The 19,649-nt window shown below is 41.5% G+C and overlaps 1 pseudogene; it reads right to left on the bottom strand.

Moving 5' to 3' along the window:
• Positions 1-212: 212 nt before the first annotated feature.
• LOC148355181 (U2 spliceosomal RNA) lies at positions 213-340 on the bottom strand (annotated as a pseudogene).
• Between the last annotated feature and the right edge of the window lie 19,309 nt (positions 341-19,649).

The raw sequence follows: 19,649 nt of genomic DNA, 5'->3' as shown, positions 1-19,649 counted from the left end.
ATGTAGCAAAGTCAAAAGCTTATCCCAAGTTTGACTGGGTGCCGCGATTGTGGGGGGATTTTGTAATGTTTATTGTTCTATATTCTTTATCAAATATCCATTTTTTGTTTTCGGTCAAATCATAATACACTACAAAGCCAAGGGGCCAAGACACTTGCTCTCAGCCAAGGGGCCGAGTCAAGGTCCTAGCCACAGAGCCATGCAGCGATCAGTGCGAATGCACCGTTCCCGGAGGTACTGCAATACTGGGCCGATGCATGGAGTGGACAGAGCAAGCTCTTATTCCAACTCCGGATTGCAAAAATCAAACTTACAGCATTGTACACAATCTTGGAGTAATAACTGTAAATATAGTATACAATCCAAACACCACAATTGGCAACATGAACGGAAAATGATACCTGTAATTAGAATTTAATGCAGACCTTTAAAGTTTGGGTCCCGTTGAAAGTAATCCAATGAAAAAAATTTATATTTCCAAAGTTAAGGGTGGGAAAAATATAAACCGGTACCCACTATTGTCCGCTGCAACAACAAACAGATTTAACTCAGCTTCACCCCACTTCCCGTCAGCCCCCGTTGTTTTCGCCCCTTCTTTTTGATTCGCCCATGGAAAACATATCAAAATAAGTCTCTAAAATAAATACATTACAAAAATATACAGTTGCAAATACATATTATACACAGTTACACATATTTACAAAGAAAGACGGTACACCGAGAGAGTTTTCAATGCTTTAATAATAATAATATAACTTTTCATCCCAAACCGTGCAACACGCTACTAGCAACACGCTCGCAACACAGTAAACGCGTCTGTTAAGAAAAACATACTGAACTATATATATATATATATATATATATATATATATATATATATATATATATATATATATATATATATATATATATATTTATTAGTAAAGAGAAACTATTTTTTGTCAGGAAATAACATTTATTTTGTAGCAGACTGATAACCAATATGTTCCCGATGTGGTTGTAACCCACGGTCGGATGACTTTGCACTTGCCTTGTTTCCATCAATTGCATCAATTATCTTTGAACAGTCCAATCATCACCTCAATTATCTGTTGCTCAGCCCACTTGATTATTTTTTCCCCACCACCATCTTTGGACAGACGGAATATTGACGTCTGGCGGCCACACGTTGTTGAATATAAACAGGGCGAATGAAATCCCTAACACACAATGCTGCAAACACACTTCCAAAAGACAGACACAAACAGAAAACACACATACAGTGCTGCAGAAATCCACACTGAGATATCTACCCGTGTTGATGCTGGCGCACACACAAACCTATCACAGCTCCTCTTGGAAAAGAAAAAAAAAGCCATTTACTGAGCGGGTTCGGAGATGTCAAGCTCTAAAGTGAATCTAAGTACGTGTTTGATGTGTAGCCCCCGCCCAAACCCAGCCAACATCACACCTCCCGCTACTTCTCTGTCTTTCTCTCAAGCTGAGAGAAACTAATTTAGCCATCATATCCAAATACATTGTGAGAAAATGTATTCATTCCTCAGGTGATCTTATTATGTGTGCGGGAAAGCGAGCAACGGAAACATCATCCACTGCAAATGACACCAAAACACATCAGCAAAGAAAAAATAATATAATGCCTTCCGTATAAGCGGAGATCAGAACCAATCAGGTTTCATAATCTGGGAAATGGGATAAAAAAAATAAATCAACCTCTCTGTTATAAGAACAGAGAAAACATATTGTGACGATTTGTTTTGGCTTAATTATTTGCACCACTTTACAGTTTTAAAAATGTATGTGAAAGCAACTGCATTTGTGATGCATACAAAAAACTTTTTTTAGGGGTCTTAAACTAACATCCCCGGGACCAATTGCTGACCTCAGGACGATAGTTTGAAGCCCCTGTCGGGTATTCTGTCGTGCAAATGGAAACGAGTGCAAACAAAATCGCAAGTAGGAATAAAAACTAGAGTCTCAAAGTGGCCGTAGAGCACAATTTTTCTTTAATTTTTTTTGCCCAGGTTTTTGTTTTTTCAGGTACCCTTAACAGCAAGGTGGCGATGATTTTGTCATTTACCTCTAAGTGAGGCTCATGTTGAGTAAAGAAAATAGAAATTCATGTGTCTTTGCTTATTTTTTAAATCAGTATTTCTTTTTAAAATAAAATACATTTTTTTACCACTGAATAATATACACTGTCTCTTTCACTTCTGCCTTAGCCGACTCTGATTTAATTTTTCATTGATTGATTGATTTTCATATTATTTCCTAATGTGTTATGTTTTATTTTATTTCTCATTTTGTAAAGGGGATGTGAATTTCTATATTCAGAAGGATCAGCTGGGTAAATTCTCCATCAAGCATGTGAAGAGGAATACTTCCTTTGTGTGCTTGTTTTATGCCCAGGTTGTGAAACTGACAGGATAGAAGCTGAGATAAACATTTTTTTCAACATATTATTACAGAATATTACGGTCACAAATGAGAAGGACAATGAATCTAGGATTTAAGAATGTGCTGTAAAAATGGGTTTTACTCTTCTGTACAACAAACTAAGAGAGCGGAATTTTCCAGTGGGAAGAAGAATATTTGTTCAAACCGCTTCTGACAGCTCATGCTTTGTCTGATTACAAAATAACCAAGTCACGTTTATTGGTATAGCCCTTAATCACAAGAAGTTTCAAAGGTCTGTAAAGACTACCAACTACGGTTACACCATCCCCTGTTATAAAACCTACACGAAGGCAAGGAAAAATTCAAAACCTCAACTTGAGGAGTATGAACAGACTATACACAGACATCATCACGAAATATTATGTTATAACAGAATATTTGGTTGATAGCTTCCTGAGGTCAACATCATTAATAGGCTATTGAATTTGAGTGTAGCCTAGATTTAACACTTGTACTGAGGCTGCTCCTGTGCGGAGTTTGCATGTTCTCCCCGTGCTTGAATGGGTGTCCTCTGGGCACTCCGGTTTCCTCCCACATTCCAAAAACATGCATTTCAGGTTTATTGGCCGGTTCAAAATGTCCATAGGTGTGAATGAGCGAGTGAGTTGTCTGTCTCTCTGTGCCCTGCGACTGGCTGGAAACCGGTTCAGGGTGTCCCCTGCCCACTTCCCGAAGATAGCTGCGGATGGGCTCCAGCACCCCCGGGATCATACTGAGGATAAGCGGTGCAGATAATGGATGGACAAATGTTTGGGATGAATAATATTTTACCCACACATAGATGAATCATTCGTCCATATCATTCAAATAATATGAATATTTTTCATAGATGGGATGCTGTTATTTCTCTGCAATGCCACAAGTTCACCCAGCCAGATGGAACAAGCATTAGCATTTCCTCTTAGTTTTCATCTCCAAATATTTTTGTTGTCCTGAAGGTTCATCTCCAAATGCGTCCATCCTAGCGTAATGAATGAGTGTAATTACCAGGCCTGATTGGTTGGAAGGTCATTGGGATTCCTGTAATTTTTCACTTATGTTAAGCTTGTGTTTGTGATGAATGTACCCAACCTTTCTGCATCCCTCCTCAGATTACTCTGGCACACAAATGTGTCCACAAATTAAGTTGTTCATTGAACACAGACTCCTGTTTATGCAGATGAACAAATAAGATGAGGTGATGCAGCGTCTTTTTTAGGTTTAATTGCTGGTTTTCATGATTAAACCACAATTCATTTTAAACATTGTATTTTATTTTTTTGCTGAAAAAGAAATTCTCCTTTTTATGATAAATATATCATTATTTAACATATCATTATGCAGTTTAATTTACTAAAATTGAATAGAAAACTAAAATATTATATTACTATCATTATTAATAACATAGATTTTTTATTTTCATTTTACATAAAAAAATATTAGGAAATTGTCAAATAATATATTTTTTTAACTAGGAAAATTATGCACTAACCCCACAACAATATTTGTCAGGACCAGAACGGAGACAGGACCCACTTGCGTTACGTTTCACTTGGTTTATTGGAAGAAAGTAAAGGGTTGCACCCACGATCCGGTGATCGCTGGGCGCAGGAAGCAGGTCGCTCTGAACTTGGAAGTGGGACTTCTGTGGCAAGCGATGGCGGTGTCGGGAACAGGAAAACGGGTCATTAGCCGAGACAGGAGAGCAAAAATGTGGTCGGGATCGGAAGTGAGTCGTAAGCCAGGAAAGGAGAGTAGACGTGGTCGGGGACAAAAACAGGTCGAAAGCTGGGACGGGAGAGTAGACGTGGTCAGGATCAAAAACGGGTCGAAGCCGGGGGACAAGCAGAAGCCAAAAACAGGTTGAGTGAGGGTCGAAAAAAGGCTTGCCTAGTGTTAACTGACGTTCGCAGACGGACTGAACTACAGGGGACAGATAGCAGTGGCTTTAAATAGGTACAGAGAGCCAATCAGAGTCCGAGGCAGTTGTCGCCAAAGGAGCGAGCACAAGTGAAGCATATCGGCAATCATGACAATATTTCACTCGGAATAATGATTGCTGTATTTTATGGTGTTCCACTATATTTTTCTTCAATTATCCAACAAGACTTTTTGTTTGTGTATTGATTTTTTTGTGTTATAATTTATTAGTGTTTATAATTTACATGTTTTGTGTTATAAATATTTTTGGTACATCGTTTTCTTCAAATGGTAAAAAAAAAAACCTTCATTTAATTTAATTTTAAGTGTAATATGTTATATCAAAGTATGCATTATTTTTTTTTAATATAATTTTCATAATCCTACTCCCAAATTGTTCCGTTTTTCTTTAGAAAAACAAAGATAAACAAAAAATAAAAACATAATCATGATTGCCGATTCAGAGCACCTATGACTGCTCAATTAGCGCCAACAGCCCTGAGAGCTGATTGGCTAATGGACTCTTTAAACCCCCGGCTTTCAAGATATCCCCGTCAGATCGTTGTGCCAACCGTTGCTCCCAGCTCGGCAAGCTCTCAAGTTCAGACTCCGTTCCTGCCCGGTTTTTCTCTGCTTGATACCCGTTGCCAACCTGTTTCCGGACCTGACTCTTCCCCGTTCTGCCTCATCGATATTCGACCTGTTTTACCCCGCTACCTGCCAGACACCTGTTGCTGACCTTGTTTCCGATCTTGACACCGCCCTTGCTCTCCCGTCCCGGCTAACAACTTGTATTTCCTGCCAATCTTCGACCATCCTCGCTCGACACGGAAGTGCCACTTCTGCGTTCCCGCCACCTGCTACCTATGTCCGTCAATCCTTGGATCGTGGAAGCAAGCCCTTCTCTCCCTCTTATCAATAAAACTGATTAAACGATAGCTACTGGGTCCTGTCTCCGTTCCTGGCGTCGTGACATAATCGAAATTAAGTTCATACGTAAGATGTTGTGTCAACACTTACAGATCTGCACATGACTTGCGATACATATTTGATTTAGCCTACTTAATATGAAAACCCTAAACTGTATAAAGAGCAAGTCTGCATAAAACATCAAGGACAGAAGCGAAAACATGTCTTAAAGACCAGTGACCTAGAAATCATACACAAAACCGCAGTGTTTCCTGAGAAAATAAATTATATTAGTAATACCTAAATATTCATTGTTGTCTCAGCACCGAAAAAGAGAGAAATATGACTTGAAAAGCATTTGATAGCCCACACCTGTTTCTTTTATATAACCCCAAGTTTATTTATTGTTTTTTATTACATATTAATTGTAGGCATGTTTAAATTGATGAGTTTGATGACTTAATAAAATGTATAAAAATGATGTCCATCCATCTGTCTGTCCGTCTGTCTGGGAGGTCGACCTGCTTTGATGCCCAAGCCACCTCAATTGGTTCCTTTCAATAGGTTTGGGTTGTTATTCTCATCAGGTTTTTTTAGACAGACCGGGAGATCAGGGACGGACAGGTGGAAAAACGGGAGCAAAAACGGGAGTCAGGGTTGAAAAGGCTTGCCTTGTATCAACAGAGGTTCGCAGACGGACTAACCACCGGAGAGTGACAGGAGCCAAAAACAGGTTGGAGTGAGGGTCGAAAAAAGGCTTGCCTAATGTTAACTGAGGTTCGCAGACGGACTGAACCACAGGGCACAGATAGGACTGGCTTTAAATAGGGACAGAGAGCCAATCAGAATCCGAGGCAGATAGGAGTGGCTTTAAATAGGGACAGAGAGCCAATCAGAGTCCGAGGCAGTTGTCGCCAAAGGAGCGAGCACAATATATAAAAATAATGTCCATGCATCTGTCTGTCCGTCTGTCTGGGAGGTCGACCTGCTTTGATGCCCGAGCCACCTCAATTGGTTCTTTTCAATAGGTTTGGGTTGTTATTCTTATCAGGTTTTTTAGACAGACGGGGAGATCAGGGACGGACAGGTGGAAAAACGGGAGCAAAAACGGGAGTCAGGGTCGAAAAGGCTTGCCTTGTATCAACAGAGGTTCGCAGACGGACTGACCATCGGAGAGTGACAGGACTGGATTTTAAAAAGAGACAGGGAGCCAACCAGAGCCCTCAGCGGCTGGCGCCAAATGAGCGGGCACAGGTGATTCACATCGGTAATCTTGACATTATCACCCTTTAATCTGTTTTCCTTTCTGCCTTAGTGACAATTGTTGCCCATTGTCTTCAATGATGTCAGACTTCATGGGAATATTTCCACTAACAGGCTCCAACAAATATGTATCTACAGTGAGGCATAAATGAAACGAAAGTACCTACTCACTATTCTCGGTTCATCTTTTCCGTTTTGAAACTTTCCTTCCCCTTTTTCTGAGGATGTTGATTAATTCAGCTGACTTTGACCTGAGTGTCAGGTGAATTAGTCACCTGTCAGAGGTGGTTCGGTTGCAGAGTTTTGGCAACTGCCCCACTAATTCCTATCAACCTCACGTTCAACTGCCCATGAAGGAGGGATGAAAGGATAATTGAATGAAGTGAGGAGAGAGAGCTTCAGGGGCCAAAGTGAGGGAAGGGGGATTTCTTGATCAAAATGGAGAAGTGGGTGGGAATGGGGTTTGCAGGAGTAAATGGGTACACTGCCTTTAGCACCCGTGGTCCAGCCGAGTCAATGAGCTAGCGGAGTGCGGGTATCTTTGACTTCCTCATTCTTTATTCTCTCTCTCCACCTCTTTCTCTCAGTTTTTCTCTCCCCAGCGGAATCTAATGCACTTCTATGTCTCCCTTCCTCCATCACTCTCTTCAATCTCTCACTTGCTATATTCACCTGCAATCAGTCAGTTCAAGGGAGGGCTCGGGGCCGTGATGGACGATGCCCTCTCCGAGTTCGACAACATTTTCTCTTTTGGCCCTCGAAGCGAGATCGAACGGCACAAAAGTCTGGTTTCTGTTGGCCTCTTTCGAGCCTTGTGAGGCCCAATTGCTGTGTTCACTCACCCTTCTTGTGACCTTCGCAAGCAGCTGCACCAAGCTTGTACAAACTGGAGCCCAACATGCAGCCAGAAATTCTGAAAACTGTCAACAACATTTAAACATTCTTCAACTATGTGACTTATTTTTTTTCTCCATGTCACACAGAAAAAACTGATATATTGGAAAACACACGGCACTCAAAAAAGATAATTAAAGTATGCGAAAAAATATAATACAATCACCAGTGTAATAAATAACCGTTTCGTAATGACGTTATTATTTTCAGTTACAGGGTAATCTAATGAAATATGTTTCTGTCATGTTGACTGATTAATATCACCTGTGCCCGCTCGTTTGGCGCCAGCCGCTGCGGGCTACTTGATTGGTTCCCTGTCATTTTTAAGCTTAGTCCTTTCACTCGCCGGTCAGTGAACCTCTGTTTCTACAAGGCAAGCACTTTGACTCTGACTCCCGTCGGTCCCGCTTTTTTGCACCCGTTTTCCACCCATCTGTTCCTGATTTCCCCGTTTGTCTCCGGATACGACCTGTTTTTTGACCCCGACCACGTTTTGCTCTCCTGCCCCGACCTGTTTTTTCCGTCTTCGACACCACGATCTCCAGCACCGGAAGATCCACTTTCGCATTCGATTCTGTGAGCGGCTTGCTTCTAGTGCCCACCGAGCACCGGATCGCGGGCACTGCCTTTCCTCGTTATTTCAATAAACTTGTGAGAAACGTTACGCGATTGGGTCCACCCTTTGTTGTGGTCATCACAGTTTCCACCGTTACCATTCCTGTTACTGGTGGTCAAAAGTGGTGCATTACTTTGTCCCTTCTTGTGCGTAAGGAAGAAAAGCAGGGCATACTTGGTCAGCCTTTTGGCATATCTATTCACTAACAGCACGCAAACGTGAACACGGCTCTCATTCAACCTAACATTTCAGCCATCCACAATAACACAAAACAATGAGGTGATGACGTCACACAATGGGGAATGTCCAACCGTCAATCACAACAAAAACAAGCCGAAGAACCGTTTGGGAGCCAAAAGACCCGGCGCTATTTAGTGAGCCGAGCCGAAAGAGCCGCTGATCTAAACGGGTAGGAATTCCTATCTCTTCTACGGACCATTCAAGTTCACTTTGTATTGTTTGCAGCTGAATGTTATTTTCAGAGGTTGGTAGTAAGAGAGTACATTTACTCCCTTACGTTCACTTGAGTAAGTTTTGGGATTTTTTTTAAATCCCTACATTTTTACTTTTACTTAAGTAAATTTGTGAAAAAAAAACAGTACTTTTACTCCGCTACATTATGCAACAATAAAGTCGTTACTTCGTTACTATCATGAGACCAGAACAGACCAGGAAACCCCAGAGCATTTGTTTCAGTTATTTGTTAGGGAAGCGTTCAGGGCTTGCGGGAGACGTGATGACTGTCAGACGTCAGCAGCGGAGCCGGAAAGATAGTTTCGGATCGAGTAGCCAATCGGAGTGCGGAAGTCAAGCAGGTCGGGTTTACCGGGGCTGGAGAGGAGATCGTAGCGTTGGACGGATATAGGTCGGGTCGGAGCCAGGCAGAAACAGGTAAGCAGAGTTCTTAATCAAACGGGAAAACAGGGGAGTCACACAGAGTTACAAAAGTAATACTCTGACGAAGAGGTCTGGGCGCAGTGCGCTAGAGAACGAAGCGTCAGCCAATCAGAAGGCGCCCACATGATTGCTCCAGGTGACCAGAGTTAGCAATCATGACAGTTACGAAATAAATGCCTTCCACGTTAATATGCGTTTGTTGACCCTGCTAAGGCGCTTTAATTTTGACCCGCCAGGCTCTCCCATGTTTAACCAATCGAACGTAACAGCCTCATCACGTGACCATATTCCACTTCAGCAAGGGAAAAGTTGTTTATGGATGAAACAGATAGAAAATGTCTAAATACAAGCCAGAAATATCTATCCAAAAGAGCACACTACTGGAAATGGTTTAGATCCTGTGCCTAGTTATTTCCCAATTAATTTATTTTTTCCCATGCGTATAAAGCATATTTGTTGTTTTTGCGGTCTAGGGAGCAATTCGAAATAGGGGTTCTTGTCATGATTACTGATTTGGATCCCCTGTGCCCGCTTATTTGGCGCCAGCCGCTGCGGGCTACCTGATTGGTTCCCTGTCCTTTTTTAAGCCCAGTCCTGTCACTCTCCGGTTGTTAGTCCGTCAGCGAACCTCTGTTGTTACAAGGCAAGCATTTTGACCCTGACACCCGCCTGTCCCGTTTTTGAACTGGTTTTCCACCCGTCCATTCCTGATCTCCCTGTTTGTCTCGGGCTACGACCCGTTTTTAATCCCAACCACGTTTTTTGCTCTCCTGTCCCGGCTATTGACCAGTTTTTCTGTCCTTGACACTGCCAACTCCCGCTTCGGAAGATCCACTTCCGTATTCGGATCACAATCCGATTGCGCGAGCGGCTTGCTTCCCGTGTCCAGCGAGCACCGGATCGCGGGCGCTGCCCTTCCTCTTTCTATCAATAAACTTGTGGTTGACGGTACGCATTTGGGTCCTGATTCTGTTCTGGTCATGACAGTTCTGTCCATCGAAAAAGTAAGATGGAAGCGTGAATATCAGGGTTTTATAATAGGGAACCGGTGATGTGGGAAAACAGCGTATGAAGCATAACTTACGTACTTCTTACTATGATAAAAACAATAATGATACTGATAATGCAATTTTATGATTGCAGCAGGTACCACTTTTCCAATATTTTTTTTTAATGTTCATTTCAATTCATTAACGTTAACGGCAACTAATCAAATATTGATTTCTTAATCTAATCTGCCTGGTGTAATTGGTGTCCTAAATGTTAAGTAAAAAATCGCCACAATTTGATTCATTCTCATTAATTTGATATTGTTTAATCAATGAGTGCCTCTGTGGTAAAAGGTCCACTTTAAACATTGATTAGTGTCTTTCAATTTTACCTCGAACAAAAGAGAGTGTGAGTAAACTAGCATAGTTGGATTTTGAATGATTTCATGTGCACTTGCCTCAAGGTAATTTGATAAAAATATTAATATTTAGAGCAGGGGTCCCTAAGTTGTCCCTGCGGGCGCCCTAACAACACCTGAATAGCCTGAGGACAGGTTCTGAAAATAGTTCACCAGTGATGGGTCAATATTATTTTCCCAGGAATTTGAATTCTAACTGGCATTATGTTTTAGTGGTTGACTGAGCTTATTTTAATTCAACTTTTAGTAATGACAACATGGAAATAACACAGTAACAACATAGTAATAGTATAATGATTAGTCATTTTAGAAATGCATATCAAACTAGTAGCCCTTTGTACCAAACAGTGAAAAAAAGTAGTTCTCTTGTTGTTGGAACCTGATTTAGAGCAGTGTTTCTGAACTGGTGGGTTGGGACCCAAATGTGGGTCGCCATTTGCCTTGGCGACGTAATGCTAAGAAGAAGGAAAATCGAGGGTCGGTTTACTCCTTCACAGTAGATGCTGATAATGCCCTGTTCGAAATATTCTACATGTTCAGTGAATGTGTCAGGAACCAGAACATGATCAGGACCCAAATGTGTGACGTTCTCACACAAGCCTTTTATTTTACGGGAAATGGGGTGTCATGCACGTTAGACAGTGGTCTGGCGTGGAAAGACAGGAGGCCAGAGACTGACGAGATCGATTCCAATTGCCCGAGTTGATACCGGACAGATGGGGTCAGGACGGGACAGACAGACAGGATAGATAATGAAACAGGATATCGAAAATAAACAGGATAAACAAGACGAGAACAAAAACTGGAGAGAATAATAAACAGGACAAAAATAGACGGGAACGAAACTGGAAACCGATAATAAACAGAACAAAAATAAATGGGAACAATACCGGACTGGAAATACCAACACGAAAACAGGGACAAGTCAGAACCCACGCCCTGCGGGGAAGAGGTTCGTTGACGGACCTACAAAGTAAGAGAAAGCGCACTGAGCTTAAAAAGACGGAAATCCAATCTGTTAATGAGCCGCAGCTGGCCCCACAAGGGCGGGGCCAATTGTGTGCCATGGCAACTGTGACAAATTGGCACATTTTGGAGGAACCACACTTCATTTTTTTGTAATTTTAGTTGTATATCCTATTTATGCCCATAACAATGGGCCATAAGAAAGTTATTGATAAAGGGAAGGAAAAGTGGAAAACAATAAGAACAATATTTAAGTCATAGGAAACAATTACAAAGTATGAAAATGGCGTACGAGTGTCTGTCATTAAAACGGTCCTCGAAGATGCACTAAATGGTTTTAAAATGTTATGTTCTTAGCTTTTTACCAGTATATTTATCTTTATTAATAACATAATTAAATAATTAGCCATTTTTAGGTACACGCTAGTTATTATTTTTAATTTCCCTTAGTATGTGGCTATTTTAAAGCAGTTTCAAGTTGTCGCTTGTATGCGACGCAGGCTCTTATGCGAGCATACACAGTACTTGAAGTTGCTTTGTTGGTCATTTTGTTTTGTTTTTAAAAAGGTGAATATTTTCAATCTCTGCTTTAATCTGCAAAATCCTTTAAATTTAACACATTTGAAAAGTGGATTTTTATTCTTGTTTGGGGCGCAGCTTGTCACTAGAGTGGAATGATGGGTCCTAAAAACAGACCAGTTGAGAACAAGTGACTTAGAGGAATATGAGTTTTAGCTTTCTCGTAGGACATACAGGATTCTCACTTTCCATTCAACCTTATTGTCCTTTAATCCAATTTGTTTGGTTCCCCAGAGTTTGGCTGCTGCAAAGTTAAAGGCAGACTGGCATAAAAACACCTTTGCATTACCAAGGTATCGGCTCCCTAGAAGCTTCATTTATTCTGGCTAACTTCTCAATTATCATGCCTGTAGTGGAGATGTGTAAAAGGTGCAAAAATCGATAGGATTCCATTCCCCTCGTATTGGAAAAGCGGGAAATTAACAACACGGGACAAACTCTTAATCAGAAATAAATGTTTTAATTCAGATAATGACATTGTTTTCTTGAGCCGAAGCCTGACGAATACTGCCCCCAGCCTGGCGCCATTTCAATTTTATAGTAAATATAAAAGGTATCGATCTGCCAGATGTAGAAACCCTATTGCTTACAAAAGCCATTCGAGGGACTGGAAAAACTATTAAGCGGTGGGTCTAAAATCAATAAACAACACGTAGAGGTGGATACGCTTGCCCTCCCTGGCAGGCACGGAGAAAGCCGAAGGGCCGAGGTAGTGACAGGCCAGTCGAGGCGTGTCGTAGATGATGGGGTCAGCCGGTTAATGCGACGGGCTTCCTGACAGGTCGGCGGACCGCCTCGATGCAGCCCGGCTTGACAGGCTGCCGTTTAAACAGACACTGACTCATCAGCCTGTCGCTACAGTTAGTGTTCCAGTGTGGTGGGCCTCGGCTGACAGGGGCCCTTCAGCTCTTTCGCTTTCCCAGATAGCATGATTTCTCTTTTCCCCTTTTCTCTTTCTTGGAATTCAGCACCTGCCTGCTGACCTTATTCTACGGTCTAATTGTCAGTGGGTCTGTTTGTTTGATAGCGTCCGCCGTCTGTTGTTGCTTTCTCTTCTTACACCGTTACGGATCCACTTAGGATTGCAGGAACGAACTCGCTTCCGTATGCGTGTTCGACGTCGGAATAAACCACTGAGGCAGAACAAGCTGTTTGGCTTGGGATGGCTCTAGCTTGAATGCATAAGTTAACTATGTACTGGTAAACATGGAAAAAGGAATCTACTCTCAGTATACAAGTAAATAATAATATATATACAGTATATATATATATATATACAGTATATATATATACACAGTATATATATATATATATCTCATCTCATCTCATCTCATTAGCCGTACCGCTTATCCTCAGTAGGGTCGCCGGGGTGCTGGAGCCCATCCCAGCAATCATCGGGGAGTGGGCAGGCGACACCCTGAACTGGTTGCCAGCCAATCGCAGGACACACAGGGACAGACAACTCGCTCGCTCATTCACACATAGGGACAATTTGGACCGGCCAATCCACCTGAAATGCATGTCTTTGAAATGTGAGAGGAAACCGGAGTGCCCGGAGGAAACAAGCACGGGGAGAACATACAAACTCCGCACAGGAAGTCCGGTAGCTGGATTTGAACCCACACAGGAGGTTCCCAAGACCTTAGTACTGTGCCTGCACACGCGCTAACCACTGCATCGCCGTGCTGCCCATGTATATATATATATATATATATATATATATATATATATATATATATACAAATATATTTATATACATATTTATTTTATTTTTCCCAAAACACTTATCTTTACCAGAGTCCACTGGGTGCTGGAGCCCATACCAGCTGACATCATGCAGTTGGTGTCACGACCAGAACAGAAGGAGGACCCAGATGCAAAATGTTACTCACAAGTTTATTGAAATACAGAGGAAAGGCAGCGCGGAGGATCCGGTGCTTGCTGGACACGGAAAGCAAGCCGCTCACAGAATCGGGGTCAAAAAAACGAGTCGTTAGCCGGGACGGGGATCAAAACATGGTTGGGGTCAAAAAACGGGTCGTAGCAGGAGACAAACGGGGAAATCAGGAACGGACGAGTGGAAAACGGGTGACAAAACCGGACAGACAGGTGTCAGAAGTGCTTGCCTTGCGTAAGCAGAGGTTCGCTGGCGGACTGACAAAGGGCGAGTGAGAGCTCTGAGCTTAAATAGGATGGGGAACCAATCCGGTAACCAGCAGCAGCTGGCGCCAAACGAGCGGGCAAAGGTGAGTGTAATGAGTAATCATGACAGTGGTTAGAAGAAACCCTTACATATATGCCAACCGTTTGACAATAAAAAACGGTAGATTTTATCGGACACTAATTTTTTACACGATACACAATCCATCTCCAGAATATTAAAAACAAAACAAATTATGTGCTTGTTTGAAACCGGAAATGTCAAACTTATTTAGTAGTATTGACAGCCAATAACAGGGCACACATAGACATACAACCATTCACACACACACATCCATACCCAGGGACAATTTGGAGTAACTTATCAATTTTTTTCGGGAATGTTTGAGGAAACTAGAGTGTGGGGAGAAAACGCATGGAGGCATGGGGAGAACATGCAAATTTGTACGGCGAAACCGATAGACGGATTTCTAACTGGAACCTTAGAAAGTGAGGCGGAACGGGTAACTAGCCCTCTAAGGTATACAATATTCAAACATAAGTATCTTAGTCAACGGTTTAAAGAGTTAAAAAAAATAAATCAAAAATAACATCATTGAGGGTCAAAGCCATCAAATCAGCTACCAGCAGATGTGTTCTTTATTTTAGAGTTTGAACCCCTTTTGGTTTAAGCCAGTCTGCAACTTGCATTCATTTGCTACCTCAGTGATATTTTATTGTAAACAGAAAAAAATGTACCTTGTGTGAGTTTTTTTTGGGCTGTTTAGCTGCAAGACATGAGGAAAGTACGAATCCATCTTCTTAAAAAAAAGTGTTTACCTCTCTGTGACATTAACGGTTAAAGAAGCAGTAATTGCAAAAGCTTGTATTGACATGGCATGGTGGCACAAAGGTGACACCGCATGAGCTCTAGTCATAGATTGGTGGTGCTTTCAAAGTTTTAATTAATCATAGGAAAAAAGCAGACAACTCTCCTTTTGGGAAGGTCAGATGTCTTAACCCAAAATCTATTACTTGAATGGATCGTTTGGAATTCTCACTTCCAGGCTCAGGCATTCACATCGACATCACCAGGATTTATTATACTAATCAGCAAAATGTGAATTCAAAGATGCAAGACATGTACTTATTCAAAGAGAAGTCATTTCACTTGTAGGAGCATCGTGACCATTTTGGCCCTTTAGGACTCGTCAGCAAAGCCATCTTAACAAACATTGTAAATTGATAAATCATTGGAAGCCGCAGAGGGACTGTATCTATTGGGAGACATTAAGCTGGCTTATAGGGGATCAGTCTGTGAGTATTGCCATCTTCAGCAGAGGACATCTGTTATATCCGCCAGACAGATAGATAAATAAATACATACATGCACCTGTATACAAATGAGCCAGACAGGAGGTAAAAAGTCGCCAAAGAGAGGAGGCGGTCCAAATCGGAAAAGGGATACAAGGACTGACGGTAGAAAATCCCACGCTGTCTACCCCAGCTTTGGGACAGGGATGATGAGATTTAGGAAGGGTCAATGGCACCTATCAGTAGGTGAAGTGTTTAGCGGGAGTATTTCCGCACCCCCCTGCTCATTCAAATATGTCATCCCGTGTCACTCTCATCTCCGGAAGCGGATGATGAGGAGGCCGAGGGGGCCCGAGGTGCAGGCTCCCTCCTCGGGCTTGGGTCATTTGACCCCGCTGTGTAATTCCTGCCTAATACCCCCCCACACACGCGAACAAAGCCTGCATCTGTGGCACACTCAGACCTCACTTGACCCTCGCAGCCCGACACAATGCAATTGGCCGTGTCATTAAATCGGGCCTGCTCTGTCCTGCAACCCTCCCTACATGCAACACAGGACTGTATAAATTGATTTCTGGCTCTTGCCAAAGCACCTTTCGCATCTCTGCTTCTGAGGTGGGGGTAAATGAGAAAAAAAATGACAAGGCGGGAAAGGTCAACGGATATCTTAGATGATATCCAGGGAATTTGGTGCTAAACAGTCAAGGAAAAAAACATTTATCCAGGACGCTATCTGAATTTCCATTTAAGAGCAGCCGCCGACATCCCCCCATGGTGGCGTTGGTATACTTTGATGACAAATCCTATGCTGCATGAAAGTGATGTTAAAAAAACGAGAACAAAACTATGTAACAGTGATGGGATGAAACATCAAAAAGGGCCAAGCTGGAAATTCTCCTATTGGCTCAAAGTACCAAAATAATAGTAGAGGTGTAAACTTCTGGCTTCATTTTATTTATACAAATGGACATCATCTGGTGGAGCCAATTAGAGTCAAGTGTGCTGCAGTGAGGTGGAGTCAGAGGAGGCAGAGAATATAGAATAAAAACAATGCAAACATTATTTTATTTATTCAATTTCAAAGCTCTTTTTCACCTCATTTCACAATTTCACTAATGACCAATAAGGTTGCTGTTCTTTGGTTCTCACACCCTTTAGCTCGGATCTCCTTTTTGTAACCTGGGAGATTTGATAAAAAGACGGGGCTCAGGTGAGTGAAAAATTATTGAATTTTGTATCGTAAAGGTTTTTTTCACCTGTTCTCCTTGCAAGTTCAAAATGTATTGATAACTGCTCTCCTTATTTTGAGTGTCTACTAAACTGTACATTTATCAGTTATCCTTTTCTGTACTTGTTTTTTATTGCTTTCTATGATCAAATGATGAATAAACTGGAACTCCATTTTTTTATTTAATCTGACCAGACATGAACCTCGTGATGTGAAATATTGAGTGTTCTGAATTTCTATAGCATAAGGGGATGTAGATTTTGAACCAGTACTAAATGGCATTGGAATTGTTTGCTTTTCAAATATGTTGCGTAAAATAAATTTGCCCATTTAATGTTTGCAAACAATATTGATGTCAGTGGACAGAAAAAAGCATACCAAAAGTAATCAGTACAGCCCAGAAAATTATTGGCTGCTCTCTGCCCAGTCCTGAGGTCATTGCCGGCTTGCTATACCGAAACAGAACCAACATTATGAATGGCTGCCCGGTGCAGGTAAACGGCAGGAGTAACTGACTGTTAGCCAGTTAGAGTTCAGAACACAATAATAATAATAATAATAATAATAATAATTTCCTTTGTATTGTCATTCTTTGTAACAATGTACACAGAACGAAATGTCGATACACCTGACCCGTTGTAGCGAGCCGATGCAGCCGCAGCCAACAGAGGGCGCCGCCATTTTACCAATGTTATAAGTCTTAGGTATGACTCGGCCGAGGCGCGAACCAGCGACCTCCCAGTCTCAAAGCGGGCGCCTTACCATCGCACGATAAAAAAAAGTTAAACTGCAAAAAGTAAATCGAGACTTATTCAGGCCAGTATCGCCCATCTCGAATAAGGACAATAATAATACCCCATGCAAATCGTCCCTAGGTTTCAGTGAGTATGTAAATGGTTGTATATCTATGTACGCCCTCCGTCTGGGTGGTAACCAGTTCGGGATGTCCCCAACCCACTCCCCAAAGATGGCTGAATTGGGCTCCAGTACCCCCGCGACTCTAGTGAGGATAAGAGGTGCAGAAAATGGGTGGATGGATCAACAGTTTCAAAGGCTTTTCTTCATCTGACACAACCTCTTTGAACTGTTGCCCTCTGGTAGGAGCTTCAGGTCTCTCAAAACAAGGACAGGCTCAGAGATTGTTTCTTTCCTAGGGCCATCACCAACCTAAACAAGCGTGAAGAACTGAAAAATATATTCCTTACCAGTTTTATTGAAAACTGGGAACTCATATCTTATTTATTGACTTTTTTGGGAATTAATTTTTGCTGCTACATGTTATTGCACTACTTTTCCATTGCAATATTGTTACAACTCATGCCAGTCCCCAAGCAGTACCTTGTAAATATTTTATTAATTTATCTTGACATTCTTTTATTTCATTTTTATTTTTCAAGTCCTCATAACATGTTTATCCTTGCACTTCTAATCTTGTTGCTAACAATGTTTACCACATTGTTAATAAATAAAAATACAATTCAATGGTGCGCCAAAGCACCTGTGAAAGTGGTTGAAACCTAGTCATAATGATACGAAAATACAAATATCTCTTCAGACCAGAGGTCTAATTTAATATATTGGATTTTAAAGCGCATTTAAGCAGAAGATTCTCATAGGTTCAAACTTTTTACAGTAGGATTATTGATTTTTTTTCTTTCTGTTTTCTTTTTTATAGCAGAACAAACGCCATATTTTTCATGGCTCTGATGTATCTGGTGACAGTGACTTGTCCATAACTCAGACTAGGTGAACACGGCAACATTTTTCCCTCCCTGTTTTCGCGCCAAACGGAAGACCTTGCACGACTCTGCAGCGCACAGCGTCGGGCTTCGAACAGAGACAATTTATGATTCAGTGACACCCGCAGAAGGGGTGATTTATGGTTTAATTTGCTGTGGTAATGGACAGAGGATAATAACATGTAAAATATTAATCAATGTGTAGTAACAGCGGACATCATTTGCTAAGCTTGTTATCTGACGCTCTTGCCCCTGACAGTGAACAATTAAACTGACAAGAGGAAAACAAGGTGGTGGGTGAGGCCAACAGTTGTTCTGAGCTTAAAAGGACTTGGGGCCAAAGGAGCATGTGATATGGTCACAACTATAGAGTAACAGAAGAGTCACATCTGGAACATTGAAGAATAACTTGCAGGGCAGTTTTAAAAGGTTTTGCTGACAAATTACAATATCAATTGGGTACAATGACGGACAGTAAAGTTTTTGTCTGGTGAGTCAGATTTACAAATAAATGAACATACATTGTATTCATAGTTTGATTGGCAGAGCAAAAATAGCAATACATATGGAGTACTGAGGACCCATATGAACTTATTGAGCCTCAGCGAGATTCTCCAAATTGTGCTATTTCGAAGAAAGATGTCGACGGACCATTCTTCAATAAAAGAGTAACAGTCAATAGTAAGATGTACCTTAACATTCTAGAAAACTGGTTAACAGATAAATTGAGTGACAAACCGTCTGATGACTTCATTTCCACACAGGATGGGGTCCAACTACACTGTAACCTGAAGGTTGGACAGTTTCTGAACACAACCGCCAGAGAGGTGAATTGGATTGGCGAGGCAGATTGATCACAATCTCATGTCCTGGCAAACCAGATCTCAACCATGTGACTTCTTTTTGTGGGGATTTGTGAAATAATTGGTCTATATTCCCCCTATTTCAAGAGACATGGATGAGCTGAGGGCACGAATAACAGAAGCTGTCACACCCATTGACAAGGCAATGGTGCGACGCATTTTGCAATAATCGGATTAACTTATAACTAAAGTTTATACTCTGTTCCTTTGGAGAAGTAAGAGAAGTAATCCTACTTTATGAAAAAAAAACGTGCATGCAATGAGTAAAGAAAATTAATGAATGGCTTATTTTGTTTTATAACTTGCAAATCCAATGACTAATATTATTTTGGGGGGCTGAGGTATGTGCTAAATCTGAATACTTGCTCTCATTAGCGCCCTCTCCATGAAGCTAGATAATTGTGTGCCCGATTCTGCATCTGCAGATGCTCATCACAGAAATACGTTAAATAGTAATTGTAGTGATAAATATATAAAA

Source organism: Urocampus carinirostris, chromosome 12, assembly GCF_059441175.1.
Source record: "Urocampus carinirostris isolate Australia breed hairy pipefish chromosome 12, RoL_Ucar_1.0, whole genome shotgun sequence".
NCBI lineage: Eukaryota > Metazoa > Chordata > Actinopteri > Syngnathiformes > Syngnathidae > Urocampus > Urocampus carinirostris.
This window is presented reverse-complemented; position numbering and strand designations above follow the sequence as displayed.